This window comes from Cyclopterus lumpus, chromosome 14 (assembly GCF_009769545.1).
Source record: "Cyclopterus lumpus isolate fCycLum1 chromosome 14, fCycLum1.pri, whole genome shotgun sequence".
Taxonomy (NCBI): domain Eukaryota; kingdom Metazoa; phylum Chordata; class Actinopteri; order Perciformes; family Cyclopteridae; genus Cyclopterus; species Cyclopterus lumpus.
This window is the reverse complement of record NC_046979.1, coordinates 8,484,362-8,501,698: the sequence shown is the minus strand read 5'-3', so window position 1 is coordinate 8,501,698 and position 17,337 is coordinate 8,484,362.

The following is a 17,337-nucleotide window of genomic DNA, read 5'->3' as shown; positions in this document are numbered from 1 at the left end:
AATCTAGCTTTTACTAGACAACTATATAGTGAAGAAATGTTGCAGGTAGCACACAACATTGATTATCTGATAACATGATTATTGATTTGCCACAATTTAAGAAAAAAGAAGAAAAAAAATGATATACACTATGACGAATGTAGTTTGCAGCATTTTGAGTGGTCGGAAAATGAGTACGGTACAAATGCATGTTCATTTACCGTTCACATTTAGACATGAATGAAGCAGGAACCACCACAGAAGTGGTTTTGAGAACTTTAGATCACTGTCTGTCTGTCTGTCTGTCTGACTGTCGTTCTGTCTATCTGTCTGACTGTCTGTCTGACTCCCTGACTGTCTGTCGCTGTGATAGCATCACAACACTCAAGGAACTCTACAGGTGTGTTGATGTGCCATTGCCACCACCATTGAGAATGCTCTCCTCTCCACCAAAACATATTTTTAATGTCGCAAAGGAAAGGAAAGAAGGGCACAATGAACAGATTATGAATGGCTAATGATACGATTACTCCTTCGACAGAAATAAAACCTAAACAGAGAAATGGAAAAAAATTAAAAAATAGAGCCCCTGATGGTGAGTGAGCCAAAATGTGTGAATGACAACGATATCATTTAAGCACAGTACTACATAATAGTTCACATAATATTGCTGTTTTATCATGGAATATGTTTTTTATCATTACAACTTTTCTTTGATGCGAGGAATTCAGTATAAATGACAGATTCTCCCGTCATTACTGACCATTTGTCAGTATTCTGTGTTTAGCCTCTGCATGAATGATAGGATTCTACTGTCTATAGCAGCTCCAGATAAGAGCAGCTACAGAGACTGGGGGTGTTCTTATTAAATATGCATGATATAAGCATAATAATTCAGAACATCAGCATATCACAGCAAGTCAGATGACATCATTCCATATTTGTGCTTTCATTATTAGAAATGTGACTCATCATTTAAATTCCATTCTTGTGTTTCCCTCAAAACTTTTATGGTGACCAAACCGGTTTAAAAATCAGTGCTGCACCAGAAAAATGCACTCTACTATACTATATTTGTGCATAATAGGCTATTATTAGAACACACAGCATTGCTCATCCATATTTTAAGTTTATGAACCAGAAATGTTGTCATTGTTTATGCTGGACTTGCAGAACCCGTCAAATGAAATATAAATTTTAATCATGTTGACTTTTATTTATTAATGAAAGCTATTTCTATTCATAGAAAGGGCTGTGTTTCTCTTTAACTTAACTAACAGCCTCATAACATTACAGCAGATCAATACAGATATCTGCACCCAGAGAAGAATGAACAGGCTCAAAGTTTTGCTGAACTGATTAACCCCTTACTCACTGCATCCTCTGGTAACTCTATGACATTTAAGCAGTCGTTTTGAACATTGAATGCATCACGACGTAGCGGTTCAGAGTGTACCGTGGTGTGACCCTGAATCTGAGATGCTGTGTCTTACGTAGCACAAATGTAGTGCATTGTAAACTTGGCCCTTAGAAAACGTGTACCTCATCTATGCATAATATGAAAGCATGCAAGGAACCATGTTTCTCTGCAGTAAATATAGAGCACATGGCCATTATATTCTCTGGATGAATTACTTACTAGGGCTGCACGGTGGTGTAGTGGCTAGCACTGTTGCCTCACAGCAAGAGGGCCGCGGGTTCAATTCCCGGTCGGATCGGTCCTTCTGTGTGGAGTTTGCATGTTCTCCCCGTGGCAGCGTGGGTTCTCTCCGGGCTCTCCGGCTTCCTCCCACCGTCCAAAGACATGCTGCAGGTTAATTGATCTCTAAATTGCCCATAGGTGTGAATGTGGGAGTGAATGGTTGTATGTCCCTACATGTGCCCTCGATGGACTGGCGGCCTGTCCAGGGTGTCCCCTGCCTTCGCCCTATGTCAGCTGGGATAGGCTCCAGCGCCCCCGCGACCCTAATGAGGATAAGCGGTATTGAAAATGGATGGATTGATGAATTACTTTTGCCCCAACGAGTGAGATTTTACTGTAATAATCGTTTTCAAGCACTTTTTCTTATTTATTTTTTTTGCCACAGCCTACCCGTCATATAGCAGTTTGATTTATTCTATACTGCTCAGTGGGGCAAGAATAACATCATGATTATTTCAGTAAAAGTAGCACAAGCAAGTAGTTTGAACCACTCCCTCCTTCCCTCTAGGATCCTGGAAGCATGCCGGAGAACTGCAGAGGGATCTATGGACCTTATTGAACCTCAAAGGGAGGAGCTCAAGCAGAATAAAAATATCCTGACAGGGTCTTGTATATCCCTTATGCCTTTAACTATCCATAAAATGGCCAGCAAATGGTTTGACAGGCTGGACCAAGACACATGTTGAGAAAAAAAGCTAGAATTTAGATTTTTAAATGGAAAATCAAACTGGTGCATCGTCTGCAGCCTCCCTAGATAGTATTGAGTCAACCATTGGATAGACCTCCCATGCTGTATTTTGTCATTTCAAGTGCAGTTAGAACATGTCTTTACCTCTGCTGGCACCAAACATTCATTTAGTGCATCAAAAGAGAGAATATACAGGGACTCTTTGGTGGAGGTGGTACAATCTGCTGCACTCTGGGATCCTAAATCCAGAGTCTGGTAAGTTCTGTTGGCATATTATGGAATCATCATTATTGCGTGTCTCAATATATAATATAATCCAACCAAATAACCTGAACACCTACCATTGTTGCATGTCATTTTTAGAATTTAACAAACCACTCTATACTTTTTTTTCTAATTACAGGAAAACTCTAACAATATAAATAGCTAACAAGCTAGTGATAGCAGTTTGTTTCCAGTGTGGCTCAGGACGCAGCATATACTGGACAATGGATGGACAGTTTCCAGGCTGTAGTGGAAACAGCTCACTGAGCCAGGAAGTTGGCATTTGTTTCAGATGAATAGTTGGTGAATGGACTTATTATATTTAAACTGTTGAATGTTCTGGTGAAATGACAATTCTTAGTATCTGTATATGTAGTTGCATAGGACATTTCTATGTATTAATACACTCTACATACACACACAAATCTGCTCTCCATTGTTCATGTGTGTGTTTTCACTATATACTCATGAACACTCAATGGTTATCTCAATGACACATGTAAAAAAGCTTTGATATTAAGCAAATTGCACTGCTTTTGCCCAACAATGAGTTACTCTTCTCCCTGCATTCCACTCAACCTGTGAGAGACTGTGCAAGGTCGCTAATTAATGTAAAGAGACAGTGCTGAATGAATCCCCAGCATTCACTGAGTTGTATTAAGTACAAAAATACAAACTACTACTTTTTGTCCAGCCGATGACATGCCTCTCAGGGTCATGGCAAGTAGTCTTGTTTTGTGAGAACACATGTAATGTTTTAAACCTTTTACTAATATGTCAGATACCTAATCTGTAACATGGTATTGTTTACCAAAAACATACCAGTTTTTATGAAAACTGAAGTTAGGATAACAGTAAAAATGCTTGTGAAGACAACACGGTCAAATACAGTCATACAACCAGATAGTGAAGTAAACATATTTACTAGCACCAGGTTGTACTCAACTGTATACATATAATGTATATATATATATATATATAATATAATATCAAGAACACAAGTTGTTCTTGGTATTCATTATAATTCATATATTAAATGATGGTAATCATTTGACTGTTTCACTTCCTTGTCATTATCCCTGTCTCTCTCCTCACAGTACTGTACAGGCAGTGCCTCTCTCTGTCTTCAGCCATGCATGAATGATGCTCAGCTTGATATCAAATGAGATCATTGTGCTCTGTTTGTTAGGGCACACAGAGCAGAGAGCTACTGCTCCCGGAGCAAAGCAGACTACATGTGTAATAGTACCAGGGGGATGGACAGTAGGCCACATGATGTACTATAACTGCACCTTCACACATTGATTAAACAGTAAATGTTGAACTATGTTCAACCACTTTTATGGGCTTTTTTAATATTGGAATATAAATATATTTTATAGGTAATGTCATGAATCATATGCAACTCTAATACCCTCTTTGAAACTCTTCTAAAGACTGATTATGTATTACCTACTCTCCTTTCTTTCTCTATCATTAATCTTGTAATATTTCTTAATATTAATATTTCTCAATTTTTTCTATTTTTGTAAATTGCACTGTATATTTTCTGTTTTAATGTCTGTAAAGCACATTATTATAATCCTGTATTTTGGCTCAATAGTAACGTGAACATGATTGCACACGGCCCATTCGTACCATGTAATTTTGCCTTCATGGGAAACTAGTTAGGCTTTTGTCACACATAATAGAGCTAATCAGATTCACACTCCATGTGACTATTAAAAATAAATAAGGAGAGAATTTCTGCTACAAGACGTTAGTGATTCTGTGATGAGAGAAAGTCGCTATGTGTAGCACGGTAGCCACCATGTGGTACATGTCATTACACTGGAGTAAGGCTCTGTATTGAATGTGTATCTCGACACAATTTATTATTTGCATTGAGTGAATATTTGCAGGGATTGACGAGGTCACAGCAAATATCAATTATATACATGTGTTATTCTGTTTTCACATAATACATTCAAAACCTCTGTTAATATTTGGACTAAGCACTACGATATCCTCTCGGTCCACATAACACTCAGATTAGTAGCACTCATCCTTCTATCTTGGGGCAAATTGTGCAACATATCCTTCATAACAGTGTCCAACCTGGAGTAGGCATGGGAACATTCTCTCTGGCTGCATCCTAATGGCAAATTAAAACACTATGGGTCTAATTAAAGCTAATCAACACAACTAATTGCTTCTCCTAGATAAACAAGCTTTTCATTAGTGCAGCAATTAGTCAGGTAATGGAACCCTTGTTTTTGGATGACTTCTCAATGTCATAAATGATAAGGGGGAGGGACAGATCAAGATCAAACACTTAGAAAACAGGGACATCTCCGAACAAAGGGTGCATGAAGAAAATGTCTTGACTCTGTAAGGGACTTTGTTTGTTTGTTTGTTGATTTGTTTGTTTGCATGAGGTTCTACACACGACTAGCAGCCTTATTTACAAAGCAATAGTCCTTATTCACACTTCAAGAAGATTTCAAATAAGCAAACTTTGCATACTATTTTGTTGGATTGTCAGTAGAGGGTCTCAGATACCACAAATAAAGCAGAGTCCACAGGCATATCAGCAAGTCTTTTTCTGTTTGCTCATTTGGTGCAAAAATTACTTGACCGCTGGTAATGCACCCTTATTAGATACAACGTGTTACTGTATGTTTAAAGCATGTCAAATATCTATTTCCTTTAACTGCTCATTAGTAATGTAACTTTGTCATTGAGTATGCCATACATTGCATTATGTCTGAGGCCATATTACAGCATTTCTGCCAATATATATTCAAAAAAGTAATTTGTTGGGTAATGGTGACTCATCATAGGAAGGGCACCACAGAAAACTGTGTGACATATGTTATCACTGAGAGACAGTTACAATCTGGTCTGACCATTTGTTGCCATTCAACTGTTGTTTAGTCCAACAAAGTATAATTTTCAAAACAACATGTAAATTAGGTTATGTCTAGGCAATGTTTTTTTATTCGTTGAAATCATGATATTTTTCACTTATATTTCTTCATATACACAGACAAAACCGAACATGTGTTCTGCACATATTTTGAGCCCATATATTGTGTGACTACATACTCAATGTTTAAAGTAAAAAAAATACTTATTATCATGCTTTCAGAAAGAACCTGAGCTCTTCAAGAATATATCTAAATATACTCCAGATCATTCAACACTTTGTAAATGATGGGACTGATTTCTTGGATTTCTTGTAGTTATTTTGTGTTTCTTTGTAGTTCCTTTGCATTTCTTTGTAGTTGTTATATTTTTCTAGGTGGCCATTTTAATTATATTCCTGGTTGATTGATATTTTGGAGGCCATGAGGGGGGGCAATCCATCCATGGGCCCACAGGACAATTGTTTGTTAAACAAGTAGTTAAATAGTAGTAGTGGTAGCTGAAAAATGGTATTCACAGTTTGTATGAATGTATCTTTAATTAAAGTGGCTTTTATTTTGAAGTGAAAAAATTACGCTGTGGAAGTAAAACGGCAACTTAAGTTGTGAAAGCGTTGTTTGTAATCAGTGTCGAATGTAAACACTGTCCAAGCTGCATGGATTCAGTGCACAGCATGTTTATTAGAGCTGATCCATTGTAACTATGTGAATAAACACACCAATGCATTATAATCACAGAAGCCCACTGATTTGCCGCCACACATTTAACCAACACAATCATCTTCATACATAAGGTTGTCCTGCTCTTTTGGAAATTATCGTTTGTGCTTATTGTTGTGGTTGTATCAAAATACTTGTGCCTGATTGTTCAGTGAGGCAATTTGCATTTCACTGAATATATTGTTTGACTATGCATGCATTTCTGTGACCCTGTGAGAAGTCAGTCTCTCTTAGCTGAAGACTGTAGCAGGATGGAGTGTGACTAAAAGAAAAAGAGAGCGTCTGGAGGAAAATGATAGAAAGAGCTCTAGTTTCTTATTTGTTTTGAGGCTGAACTATTAACAAACGCAAACACTATCCAAACTTACAGCTATTAAGTACAGTATATTGCTACGTAGCTAGCTTGCAGCTAACCTCTGTGCAGATGTTGTATTGTGGTGAAAAAACAAAACAAAGAAATTACAAAAACATCATTTTAAAAGTAAAGGACCTATTTTAAGAGTGTACAAATAGCGGCGATGTGATCATTGCAAAAGAATGTTTGAATGTGTTAGAACTGATGGAGTTGAGAAGCAGTTTGGCCGATGGTGGAAATTGTGGTGTCAAGTTTCAGTCCGGGTAGTTTTGCCGCTGTGTGACTCATCCCATCACATCACCATCATCCCAGAATACCTTTTTCCTGCCGATTTGTGAGATCTGCACATTTATAATGTAACAGATAGCATGGGACAGAGAGGGCAGAAGAAAACGTGACATACTCCAAAAACGTCATTGAAAGTGATTATGCATTATGAGTTCATGAAGGTGCATTTTAATCAGTATGAATACGTTTGAAACCCACCCCCACACACACAATCTAATAATATAAATGTAATAGGAAGTTACGTGTGCATATTCAATAACAAAATAAGTGATCGACTTGTGCTTCAGTTTTCAAAGCTTTTTCTCTTTCAACATTTACTAAGAACGAGGCTGACTCATGATTATCCTTTTGAATAAATAAACTCCATGTAAACAAACACCCACCTAATTTCTTTCAGTTGATCCTTCAATTGCACTAAACTTATTTAACTGCCTCTTATCCTCCTGAGATTATATGTAAGCAGTGTTGTATTGTAGAAAAATGCAACATCCAATAAAAAACAACACAATTACAGTCGTATAATGTCCTCTTAGCTTTGTTTTGGTCTCCACCGACTTCTGAGGGAAATATCTGGCTTTTCAGTATGCTGCTTGCAGGCCATGACATGTCGGGTGATGATCCCGTGCGGGTTCATCACTACGAGAAAACATATAATAATTATAATTATAATAATTTCAAAGTTTTTAATTTAAATGAAATTCTGTCAAGTAAATATTCATCGGTGAACAAGGTAACTAACACAAGGGTGACTGAGCCTATGGCACACTGATGAAAGCCCTTGCATTTACAGTAGTACGAAATGTCCGTGGCAACATTATAGGGAGAAAAAAGTGGCACACATTGTTTGGAGGTCTAGGAAGATCCGGAAACACACCTGCAATTATCGCTTATTTCCATAAGTGCCGCCGTAAGGAACGAAACAAAGATCTTTGAGATTGTAAGTTTAAGATGTGCTTTTTAGCAGAAAAGCAGAAAATCCTTGCGTTTGAGGATATGGAAGGGTCTGAAACATTTGGCATCCCTAATTGATGAATTACTAATTGAGTATCAACATTTTGTTGTCGATTGTTTTTCTGTAAATGGACAAATCAATCAATTGACTAATTATTTCATTACCATTATTTTAGTGCAACTACAAGTCTGACAGTACTAACCATTAGTGAAATTGTGAATTTGTCCTCAAGTGCATCCATGTTTGTGTCCACAATCAGCTGACGCCGAGTCCACTCAATACTCCTCCAGGTAAGAGTATAAGTATTACAAAAAACAATTTTGCCGTGAAATCTGTTACAACTGGAATTATATTTAAATACGAAGATCAGGGGCGTTCATTCGGGAAAAACATATTAGTTGCCAAGGAAATAGTAATCCTGTAGAGCCTACATCCTATTTTGTATCTAACTGTTCAACTGTTTTCATCATTTTGAAACATAATGCAATAAATGTTGAGGAGGAATAATTTCTCTCCTGCAACCTAAAAAGAGGCATGGATTGTCTGAAGTTACATAACATACAAAGAGTTGATCATAGAGTTGACATACAACTGATCTTGAAACTGCTACATTGTAATCGTAATGCCATAATAATCGGGTCTGCTCTACATGCAAGTAACAGTGCAAAGTGAATGTGGTATTTACTCAATTATATGATTTATAGCATAGTAAGCAGTACCATATAGCACAGCGCCCCATGACAATGTTATGGCACTAATTCCCCACTAATAGGTCTGAGACTGAGGGGACATGACACAGAGTTAAAGTTATTTTAAAAATCTTAAAAATTCAGGGCTTTTGAGCCCCCCCCCCCCCCCCCCCCCCCACACACACACACACACACACACACAAACAAGTGTGTGCTCAGGTGTATGTGTTCCTTTGGGTGAACACAACTCTACACTAAGCCTTGTCCTCAGTGCTTAGTTTACACCAACCACTTAGCACATGATAGGCTGACCCCAAAAGGTCACAACACAGCATGTAACCAAGGTGACAGCTTAGCCTGTAGAAAAAAACGAGCTGGGATCAGAACTGGAAACTGAACTAAATTGGCACCCAAAATCCATGTGTGCGACCAAATAAACACACAAGCATATGCACACACATTGCTATCAGGATGATGTTGGAAACGAAGGAGGAGAATGATATAATATTATTATTATTATAAGGTAGTCTGTGAGATGGAGGAAGGATGAGGGAAAAAGGTGGTTTTAACTGAAGACCATGCTGAGATCCCTTTTCATTCTTCCCTTTTATCCTCACTGAGCCGTCCAGAATGGATGGCCTTTATATCCACATGTTTTTTGATCGACTTTGGTAATTGAAAAGATCTGTCAACTGTCCCCCGTCCACAAAAAACCCTCCTAATCTGAAATAATGTTACTGCTGCTCTTTGTGATTTCAACAACTGAGCGAGTTTACCGGGTTAAATACAATAAATGGTTGTTGAGGCAGCGAGACAAAGACAGAGACTCATTTTTCAAGCTTGCTTTTGCAATGAATGTGCAATATATTGTCATGTTTAGGATTAACCGTTTGGCCTTTCAGGTCCCAGTCCTCACTCCAAACATACATTACCGGAAAATTGGAGCCTTATTAAAACTGTATGTTATATAAAGATGTGTCTTCACATCCCATGAGTTTTATCTATTTCTTTCCAGATAATTGACAGTTGAATTGTAGCTCACCAGTTGTCAAAGCTTTAACACCAGACCCTGCTCTGCTCACTGTGTATGGATTATAATGAATCCCTATTCCCTGGAGGAGATTGCCTGTTTCTGCCACGTTGGAAAAAAATGGACAAGTGTGTACTGTATATCAATAAACAAGCTCACACAGGAAATACTTATGACAACAAAATCATCCATCCATAAGGGCAAAACATTGCAGATTAAGTAAAGTAATAGTGTTAGACAGTTTTGTGTTAGACACAATTAGACAGACACACAGTTATCAGCATGATTTGCTATGCACTTCATTGAACAGATGAATCTGTTTTTTCATTTTTTTATTTAATGTAATTTATTTTGAACTGCACACAAGCTCTCCTCGCTATCAGACCACACAATATGAAAAAATGGTGCATCTGCAGTGTATGCCGTCTCTTCAACATCACTTTTTGAGGTAGGTGTTTTGAAAGGTTTGTCTTTTTTTAGATTGCAGTGGCTGTGAAACCTCTATAATCCATTTACATCGAACTGAGGATTTGTCACCCGATCCCCGTTTCACTCTTTTTCTCTCTTGCATAAAAGAGAAGAGAGTGGGTTCTCTCTCTCTCTCTCTTTCTCTCTCTCTCTCTCTCTCTCTCTGTCTATCTGATTGCCAGGGGAATGATTCACCCAGTTAAATAGAACATCTGTGTTCCACATATCAGCTGTGAAAACAACAGCTGGCTAAATCATAAAAACAAAATAATTAAATAATTAAATAACTTAATAACGAGGGTTGCACAAATAAGACAGGGTCATCAAAATGATCAACAAAGAGCATTCCCTTCTGATCATATATTCACAGGTGGCTAGTTTTATTGATCAAAACCGCTCTCGTAATAGAAAACTTGGCTTACTAAACGACATCTCAAATAAATGTACATGGCTCCTGTCCGTGCTGTTTTGAGTACAGTATACATTCAGTATAACTTATACTCATAACTGATTTATTTTGTATGCCAGTTTGTTTACTAGCAAAACATCTAATATCCATTACCTTGGCTTGAATTATTCCAAGATGCAAATAAAATGCTACCAGGCATCCATGTGGCCAGTTCCCACAATGTGGAAACCCAACTGATAGTTTTGTTTTCATGTATTGTTTTAGTAATACAGGCACTGTAAACCTGAATTTGTTGAGGTAAAAACTACATTAACTATCTGTAGATTGAGCTATTGTGCATATCTTGATGAGGTTGCTGTGAGATTTGTGATTTAAAAAATAGATTTTTTTTATATTTTAGAGAAGATTCTCAGAGATCTCTTCAGATCAAACATGACTATTTGAAAGGGCACTTTTTAAAGTGCCTTTTGAGAGTGTTTTTATATCTTCGATTAGAAGAGATGTTTGCCAGTTAAAACAAAAGGAGAACAGAGATGACGTGAGGATGCAAAGGAGATGTAACAACTGCTCCTCTTGAAGGTCGGCTTGCCCTGGATGTGTTGGAGCAAGTACAGGCAAGCTTTTAGAGTCCTCTATAAGAATGCAGTGTTAGAGGGGAACTCCAATGATTTTAAACATCAAAATCTGTTTACAGTACAAAACGAAGAAGTGTTGTACAAAGCCTCTTGTGGCTCCAGAGGGAGCTGTGTGAACTCTGATAAATTTCCTCAAGTCACCTGAGGTGAAATCGGTTGGGGCCGAAGACTACAAGTTTGAAGAAAATATGCATCTTTTTGAAGCTAGCAGCTTGAGGCTACATTAGCTACTGCTAGCACAACATACCTGAATCTTTGTCTGAAGTTTGCATTGTGGGTAATGTAGGCGCCACGCTTTAACGCGGGCAGAGAATGCGAGGTAATAAAAAAGAAGATATCACTGGTTCTGCTGCATCGGTTTTCATCTTTTTAAAAAGAAAACGGTGGGCACGTACAGCAGCAGCGGCAGTTGACTGTTTTTCCGCCTGCAGATGTTTATCATACAGTGAGCACACCACACTGATTCCTATCTTTTATGTCTTTACCTGCTCGCATTCACTGTTCTGTCTCATCGCCCTGTGGATGTTTGTGTGTAGGCATTGGGTCACATTTCTGTGTGTGTGTGTGTAAGATCGATGGTGAGGGGCCTTATGATTGGGTGGATGTAGGCGATAACTGGTGCACGTATAAAAGTCATTCCAGGTTGCCAGAGTTTACTGTTTATCATGTGGGGATGGTGCACAGTGACCATCTTTCCATTCTAACATCAGATATTGTTCTGGTTTAGGAACAGAATATGAAGAACAATCGGTTCTGAGCTTGCATTTGATTCAACCTTTAAACGTTGGCTTCCTGTGCTTTGTCGAGTTTTTACTGGGAATGTGCCACGCAGACGTGCCACTCAGGGTACACTGGGAGGGAAACCTGCCTCTCTGTCCCTCTTTTGCACCTTCAGTCACTTTCTCTCTTTTTGGCTGTACAGTTTATCTGGTTAAATGATACACGTCTAGTGAATTCAGCAGTTTGCTCATGGGGAATGTAAACGGCGCTGCTCCACCTCAGCTAACCTGATTCCCTGCTTGCTCACTGACTGGATTTCCGGATAAAACATGTGTAGACATACATATCCAAGACACTTACAAGACACTGTTGGTTATTACAGTTTCTGCACGCCATGTTGGATTGGATTCTTTCACACAGCAAGTACAACATCAGTAAGAACATATCATATGATGATTTCCTTTGTGAGGAATCATGAAAAGCAGATGAGTTTTGGAGCAGAAAAAAGCTAAATGCTGGTAAATGGTAAACCTGTCCATTCTGCAGCCAGTTTGTTGTCAGCTAATTGGTGTTTGTAAGGCTGAGCTCTTCTAAACCCCTCTTCTGCAGCTAATAGATCATATTGCCTCGTCAGCTATCGAATCCAAAGGTCAATGTGGTTAGTTCACTTGAAAGTTGGATTCATGCCTCGTATGCATAGCAGATACTGATACTAAAGATCAGAATCTTTTGGCCTTGCTTTTAATGTGGGGAGTCAAGCTTTTGCACAATAGAACATCTGACTTAGATGTGGTGGGGGTTTGTGCTGTGACATTGTCACAAAAAAATGTCACAAGAAAGCAACTTAATGAGCGGAGAGGAACAAAGTCAGACAATTTGCCACTTTTTCTAAACTTCAATATATCATCCCTTGTATGTCATGTGAAGTGGGCTCCTGCAATAGGCAGCATATACTTCGTACAAAAAGGTACATACTGTATGCTCCACCAGTCTATTATTTTGAGTACAGTGCTTTAAAGATTCCACATAATGTCCTAAAAACACCGCGGCACGGTTATTCAAACTCTCGAGCAAGCTATCTTTAACCAAGTGTCCTCTTATCTCCACCATAACCTTCTTGACTCTCACTAGTCTGGATTCAAGGCCGGCCACTCAACAGAGACTGCCCTCCTTGCTGTCTCTGAGCAACTTCACACTGCTAGAGCAACCTCTCTCTCATCTGTCCTTATCCTTCGAAACCTTTCTGCGGCATTTGAAACATTGAAGCACCAGATCCTTATTTCCTCCGTTCATGACCTCTGTATCTCCCTTTTCTTATTCTACCTCAACGACCGCACTTACTGGGTAACTTGGAGAGGATCTGTGTCTGAACCTTGTCCTCTCACTACTGGGGTCCCTCAAGGCTCCGTCCTGGGTCCCCTCCTCTTCTCTCTGTACACCAACTCCCTCGGCTTTGTCATTCGCTCACATGGCTTTTCCTATCATAGCTATGCTGATGACATCCAGCTGATCCTCTCGTTTCCCCAATCTGAAACAGAGATAGCAGCACAAATACTTCCTGACTTTCAGAAGCGGTGTATCTGTGTTTTAATATAGGTACTATGTATGTGCTCTAATGACTGAATCTGCAAAATACACAAGATTGTACATGATTTACACAAATGGCACTTGTATTGTGTGTATTGGCAGAACATGCATGTATTTTTATCATGTCTTTTTGAAAGCCTTGGTAAATGCTTCTATTCACATGGTATTGTTTAATCAAACATGTGGCCAGTATGAATAACAGCTCAGTACATGGATCAGTTCTCATTAAGCCTTGATTACATTTGGGTCAGATGAGACCCCGACATTTGGATGACATCGGGTGCTTCTGCTTTGTTTGTGCTGTCGGCCCCCACATGTCCCACGGAGCAATAACTGGTTGTCTAGAAATCCTTCCTTGCTGTATCACTTTCATCCTTCCTTCTGCAGAGGTTTCCTACTCATTGTCTTGTTCAGCTTTCCTCTCTGTCTCAGAGAAGAAATACCAAAGGATGTGAACTGCCTGTTCACCTTTAAAAAGAGTTACTTCCTTCCCGTCTGTACTTCCTTCGCAAAATAAATCCTTCCTTCCTCACTGGGCTTCGTCCTCAATGTCAGACATAACTCAATTGTGTTAGGTAAGTCCTGCTGTTTGAATATTACCGATCCTTTTGGATGGAGGAGTGTGACTGTTCTAATGTAATACAGGGAAGGGAAGTGAGGAAAATGCTGATAACTGATTTGAGTGAGATCATATTGCTTTTTTGACTTTTTTTCCTTTGACCTTGTTACAAGACACTGGTTAATCAACATTAGTGTTGGACAAACATGCACAGTTATCACAACTGCTACAAACATCAACTACTGTATGTAATGTTAAAGGGCAACCACATTGACAACAAAGTGTTGATTTGTGCACAAGGAATAGAAAAAAATGAAATGTCTAAACGTAATGAATGCCAACACTGAAGATTACATTATTAGTAGTTAAACAGGAACCCAACAGGCTTTCTTCACAATAATAACTTGAAAAATAACAGCAGCAGCAACAACAGCTGTAATGCTATACGAGTATGTAAGAAAAAGAAGCATTAGCTTGAGCCTCAGTACTCACTCTGCAGGTCCCTGCAGCAATATAAGCCAAGGCTCAGAAAAGAGGCACGTGGACTCACTAGTATAACTTGTTAATTGAACAGAGTTTGGCAAATAGTCAGCCTAATGTTACGCATATATGCAGAACAGGTCTCTCCAGTAGTGGAATTAAAATATTTTATACTATTAAGGCTACATATTCACTGCGCAAAATTAGAAGATTACTTATAAATTACATGTAAAACATGTTAAATATTCCTCAATGAAGTTAATAAAGATTGAAGAAGACAGACATCTGTCAGTATCAGCCATGCATGTTAAAATGATTACATGCTTGTTGAACAGGTGTTTTCATGCTCTTGCAGTAACAAGCATAGTTTTCACCACCTCGACTTATTATCAATTCACCTGGGTCACTTCGGTGTCTCTCTGCTCTGCTGCTCGCTGATTGCTCTGTGTGTGTGTGTGTGTGTGTGTGTGTGTGTGTGTGTGTGTGCGTGCGTGTGTGTGTGTGTGTGTGTGTGTGTGTGTGTGTGTGTGTGTGTGTGTGAGTGTGCGTGTGTGTGGAGGAGCTCAGCCCGGACACCAAGAGCAGAGGAGTTGCTTCAGCGTGAAAAAAGAATACACAAGTACCGCAAGAACGTTAGAGCTTATTCATTATAGGGCCTAACAATTGTGCGTGTTCAATACTGGGTTTTGGTATTCATATCTACGTAATGGGCCTGTGACATGAAAAGGTTTGCTTTTTACTTATGCCAATTAAATGTAATCTTCCAAAAAAAAAAAAAGTGGTGTTCATTTGTGAAGATTATCTTTCTGAACAAATTGTGTAAGTACATTTATTAGTTTTTAGTTTTAGTTTAATAATCCACAAACCAATGGAAGACATCCCATTGGCGTTTTGTCGAGGGAGCCAGTGTGACGCTAACTTCCAGGGTTGGCCTCCAAAAATACGTCATCCCTATAGCAGTCAATTGTCCTAAATATGCTCACTTAAAAGATCAACCCAAACATAATCACAAAACATATTTCCACCTAAAGTGTCTCTGTCATGCGGACACACAGATGTTTTGAGATATCCTCTGCTTCCACATCCACTAGAGGTTGTTTAGATGTCATTAGTAGTTCACAATAACAAATTTTGCCTTATAAACAGTGGGATTTAAGAATTATTCAGAGTAAATGGAACATTGTTATTGGAACAAACAAAGTTCCTTTCACCTCCATTGTATTTTCGGTGATGGCAGAAATCTCAGACAGTCATATTAAAACCTCAGCAAATACAACCACATGAATGCAACGTCCAGATAGAAACCAATGAGAAACTCTGTTTTTGATTGATGTGACCTATAACTGTACCTCATACCTTTTAATTTAATCAGATACTTGTAAAAAGCAAACGTGCAGCCAACAGTGTGCGCGCGTGTACAACAAGTAGGGCACCTACCTCTGCTCGGGACCAAAAGGTCAGTGCTATAACCAGAACATCTGAAACTCAAACTTTGGCCTCTATTACTCACCAGCACATGTCAGTGCACATTCATAAATATTCACGTGAAGTTGTCTCTGCAGCAGCACATTCAATGTAACTATCGTGTAACCTATTATGCATAGATAGCAAGGTGTATTACACAACCACCGTAACATACTTCTTCGCGAAATGCCAGTTGAAATGCTTCACACATGCACATGAAGCACCACACGTCCAGTGTTTTCATTGTTCATCGGTTAATAGTATCACCCATTGTTACCCGGCATTAAAAACTCACAGTGTTCCCTGTGATGTTTTGAGAACAGTGTGGTTTACTCAGACCCTGGGGAGCTCCTGCCTCTCTCCAGCCACGCTAGCTCTTAATGAAACATCCACATGCACAGGACACGCTCGGCTCCTTCTAATCGAATGACTTGCATGGAGGGCAACACCTGCCCCCCTCCCCTTTCTCCCACCCCTTTTCCTTCTTTCTTCTTCTGGCCTGTTGGTTTGCATCTACCCATCCTTGTTTATTTTTCTTGCAGATGGAACAGCATGGGCGTCTGGGCCTGTCTGCACAGCCTGGTCTGTCCACCTCCCCTCCTCTCCTCTCCTCTTCTTCTTCACCCTCGGTTGACTCTGCAGAACACATAACTCAAATCATTCCTTGTTCTGGTTCACTGTATCATCACACAAAGGAATTTCTAACTGAAGACCAACAGAATTGTAAAATAGTCTTAATATCACTGAAAGGTCACTCGTCAGATCATGTTGGACTCAAGTAGGTTCTTTAAATGCATTAAAGGGTTTAGGACTGTCATAAAAGATCATAACTGAACTAGCAAAGTCAGATCAGTGCCTCTCTTGGCCTGTTGTATTTCAAGTGTTGTAATTTGTCTCTGTATTCTGTTGTCCTGAAACAATTAGTTGATTGACCGAAAAATAATTTAGATTTTGGACATTTGCAAAACATTCTACGGTCCCTATTAGGATGTGCTACTTTTCTATGTTTTATGTAATTGTAAATGTGTTATCTTTGCAGACTTCATAGACCTATGTATCTTCAGATTAGGGGGCTTGTCATGTAAGAGATTAGAAATCAGGTTTATGCTTTAAGTTTTAGGAGGACTACTGGCTGTCAACCTGGCCTTTGACTCTTTGCTCTAGTGAAAAACGCTGCGCCCTGTTTGAGCTCTCCATTTACAACTCTGAGAGCAGAGAGAGAGATCTTGTTCATGGTTCTGTTTGACCGTTGTTCTCTCCTTCACAGGATGCATAGTTATCTCTGCTAGAAGAACCACACGATCGCTTGTGTGTGTGTGTGTGTGTTGGCAGTGTGCACATCTGTGTCTGTCCGCGGCTAGTCTCGCATTCTGCTGCAGAAAACTGTGTACTACTTTGGGTGGCCAATTATGGCGGCATGCTCAAGGACCTCTCGAGGTTGC